Source organism: Orbicella faveolata, unplaced genomic scaffold, assembly GCF_042242905.1.
Source record: "Orbicella faveolata isolate gen_17 unplaced genomic scaffold, um_ofav_v1 contig_37, whole genome shotgun sequence".
Lineage (NCBI taxonomy): Eukaryota > Metazoa > Cnidaria > Anthozoa > Scleractinia > Merulinidae > Orbicella > Orbicella faveolata.
In genome coordinates, this window is record NW_028301566.1 from 1,705,001 (window position 1) to 1,709,350 (window position 4,350).

Below are 4,350 nucleotides of genomic sequence, written 5' to 3' on the forward strand. Positions count from 1 at the left end.
GCGTAGCCCTCTTCACGGAGGAAGCGAGCTTTCCCTTCGAGTACTTTGCGACTGTTGACAAACTCTCCGTCCTTGGCAATGGAAATGCTGCTGCCTGCTTCCTTTAAATGACAGTCCAGGGACGCTATCATTACCCGCAAACTGTCTGGCTCGTAGTCTGAACTGATCATCCTTCTTTGTCACCTCGGCGAAAAATTTCTGAAGCTTCTCGTTAAGTTCCTTGGCTTCGTAGCTTACAATATCTGTAATGTATCCTTTTTCTTCTGCCCATGTGGTCCAAACAGTAACCAAGGTCTTAGTGCTTTTCTTTGTGTTCGAGTTTTCTGCATTTTCCTTAAACTATTGCAGTTCTTTCGCGTGAGCGCAGCAAAAGAGTGAGATATAAAGTTGAGCACTCGAATCTCCGCGTACCCATGTATCATCCTCTATTTATCATATGACCCGTAGCGTACGACCCCGAGCCCAATTTCCTTGGAAAACTATGAGAAAAAAGGTCCCTATGAGGGCCGTATGCGTCGAATTGATAGGGCCGGAAAAACGCGTACGGCCCTACTAGAAATGCGTACAGCCCTACAAGGAACGCGTACGGCAAAATCGATGCGAGTTAATGGCAAAAACAAATTTTTTTGCTCTTAAATTTTTGTTTTCTCCAAAATGAGTGATGAAAGTGACCATTTCTGAAACATTCTGGGAGCAAATTTTATAATCCAGGGCAACTGTCCGATTCAGAACTACTTCGCCAACTCACTCCGAAAGCAGAAAGAAAGTCAACACTCCTCACAAATGAAGATTGGAGAACAATTTCAGCGAAACGCGAAGCGAACTTTTGTCACTCGCTAAGTGTTTGATGGTTTTGACATATTTTTGACAGCTTTATGTCAACTTTCTGTTGGCTTTTTAAACAGGTTAGCCGATCCCGTTAGCATCAATTGTAATGTGGACTTACATTGAAAAACAAAAATGAGAAAACTAGCCGTGTTTTTTGATGAATTGTTCGATGCGAAGAAATAAATGACAAATTTTTATTGTAGAATCTCTCTCGTAGTTCCGCGCGCGGCCGTCTGATGTTATGTAATCGCGCCCTATTTAGATCTATTTAGGTTCTTCTTCGTTCAAAACCTACCTCTTGTCACCTCACCTCTTGTCACCTCAGTCATGTCGACATGCGCTGTACACTTCAAAATTGTCCCATTTAATGTTAAAAGCGGTCACACCTCAGCCATTGCGGATCACGTTACTTCCACGGGTCATAATATTAAATGGGACAATTTTGATATCTTAGCAACTGGTAGGTCAGATATACATTGTAAAATTAAGGAAACATTGTTAATTCGTGATTTAAAGCCAGCCTTGAATGAAAACGTTGGCAGTGAAAAACTTTTTCTTTACTAACATTTTTGTATTGTTATTATTATTATGGTAATTTTTTTTTCTCTCCCGCAGACTCATCTGTTTGTTATTAACTATTAGTCTTGTTACATATTATGAGATACCAGTCTTTTTCTTTTTCTTCGCGTTTAAATTTCGATTGTAATCTAGTTAACGGACACTTCTGAAGATGTATGTTGTACATACGAAACGTCAAGGAAATTAACTTTGTTTAACATGCGTTTTGGTTCCATGTTTATCACCGCGGTTTGTGTTTTGTTTCTTCTAAAGATATTCTGATTGATGGGAACAGTATCTTCCTGCAAAAATGGAAAGAAAAGGGTGTCATCTCAATTCAAGACATCTTGGCCAATGATGGAAAGTTCTCAACATTTAAATCATTTCAGGACAAATTCAAGATCAAATGTTATTTCTTAAGCTACCTACAGGTTATTTCGGCAATTCTCAAGCATCTACTACATAGGGCAAAATCCTTAGGCAGGCGAGAAAACCTTACAGGTGATAAAACAACCTCTCCCCCGACGCGGTCATTAAATATTGATCTTTACAAAATGAAGTGCAAGGATTACTATTGGTTCTACATCAATGGTACTACCTGTACTGCCACAGGACCCTAAAAAATGGGAAAATGAACTAAAATCAGGAAATAATGGTACCTACACTACCAGAAAATGTACTGTAAAGCTTGAAATATTACTGAATTTGTGTTAAAACTGGAACAGAAACTACTTATTGAGAGTCGTCTCAAAAAAAAACTTCTTGTGTGAAATCACTTAAATCTAAGAGTCGTGCTTGTTTCAAAAATCTCTTAAAAGAATTGATTATCTCCAACTACTGACTGGTACATTGATGTACTTTAATTTTTCATTTTTTGTGTGCACATTCATTTTTTTCTTTTTCGTTCTCTGTATGTGTGTCTGTGTCTGTGTGTGTGTGTGTGTGTGTGTGTGTGTGTGTGTGTGTGTGTGTGTGTGAATGAAATCGTGTCCTGTTTTTTTTTTTTTTTTCATATATTCTGTAACTTTATTGCAATATTTTTTCCGCTTGGCCCAGCCACTTAGCTCGATTAGCCTTAGCTATTTCTAAGTGGCTGTGCTCTGTTTTTCATTGGTATTTTTTCACATTGCATGTATTTATTTTCATTGTAAAATTTTTCTGGGCACGAAATAAAGATTGTTGTTGTTGTTGAAACTTTAACACGTCTTGTAAGTAACTTCGTTTTTTGCAATAACGTAGTATATTTTATATTTTAGGGTTTTGTGTTCGACTACACTATTTTTGTATTATCTTAGCTTTACCTTTACTTAATTCTTTACTTAATCCTTTGTAAGTAGTATTTCTTTCTTTTTTTCCGTTCTGTGTAAAAAAATGTAGTATTGGGTTGTAAGTAGTGTAAGTAGTGTACTGTATTTTTTTTTTGTAAGTAGTGTAATTGTTAATAAATAAATGAATAATAGAAAAAATCCTTGTTCCTTTATGGTTTATCTTTATCTCATTGGTGTTTTTCTATCCTATTAAACATCACTAGTCGTATGTTCAATGCTAATAACATTTCTGCAAGAAGTTACGTGTGTGATACAGGCTTTAATGCCTGCAGACTGGCTCCAAAATTACTTTATCACCATCCAGACACCAGATACATTCGAAAACAGAAATTTCACGCGCTATAATCTAAGAATATTCAGAAGAATATTTTCAACCTAAAATCGGTAGAAAAATAAAAATATTTAGCCTCGGCCGGAAAAATCAAGGGAATATTCCGACAACCTTTCTCGAAACAGAAAAAGTAGCTTTTAACGTCTTATAAAAGACGTCACTCAATTTAGATCAGTAATGAAATTTTACCCTAGTCCGTTAATACGGCCACCCCTTTAACACGGCCAAATTTTCTTGGCTGGTCGGTGACCGTATTTTAAAACTGGTAGTAATCTGGCATAGATTAAGTGGACCTTTGTTTGGAACCATTGCTTTACTTTTACTGACTTTACGACGATGAGCCGCGTTCCCCCCCCCCCCCCCCCCCGGTCTCACCTGAGCAGACTGGGTCTGAGAAATAGACATACATGACGTAGTAGCCTCGATGTCAATATATCGATTGAGGAAGTTCGATTATGCCACGTATCGAAAGCTTATTAACGTGTAAGTGACAGAATGTCTTCTAAATAGCTGTTTTGGTGGTCAAAGGACATCATTTAAGTCTGGCGATCGGTAACTTGACATGCAGCATTCGAAGAACTGAATGTTTGCGGCAGTTGGCGATTCCAAGAGTGCTGTTAAGCGCTAAAAGATGGAAACTTGGTTTGCGACTGTGTCAGGCCAAAACAGAGCAGGTCTAAAAGCAGGTCACTTCAAGGACACAAAAAAGGTATTTTGGCGAGTTACATGACAAGTAGTAGGTACCGGGCCTATGAAAGTATGAATGTTTTGAATGTTTTGACCTGGTTTTAGACTAAAATGTCTTGACTTGGCGGGAAGGTGCATTCCGTGTCACAACAATATAGTTACCCATAATGCATTGCAAGATGTATGTGAAAATAAAGGCTGCTGTTAGCCAGGAACCAGAACAAGCAAAGTCAAGACTATAGCATATTTGAGGAAACGAATGACCCCTTCAATTGCTCTGTCTAAAAGCTTTCCCCGGGATTGAGATAATTATCACAAACAATGCAAAATAGCGACCTACACGAACTCGTTGGCGAGGTGATTTTCGACGTAGCAAAATTCTGAACTTCGAAATTCTGTAGGTTTCTCAGAGTTGAAAATAGCCGAAGAAGGGTTTTCTGCCCATGGAGAAAACAAGGAAAAGACAAAATAACGAACAAATTTTAAACCAAGGTAGCCGGGTTGATGATTAGAATTAACGCTACTGGACTATAGTAATTCTAGGAGTTGAGAATGTGGACTGGACTTGGAAATCCGGATCATCACTTTTTCTGCCTTATTTGGTTCATCTTCTGGATG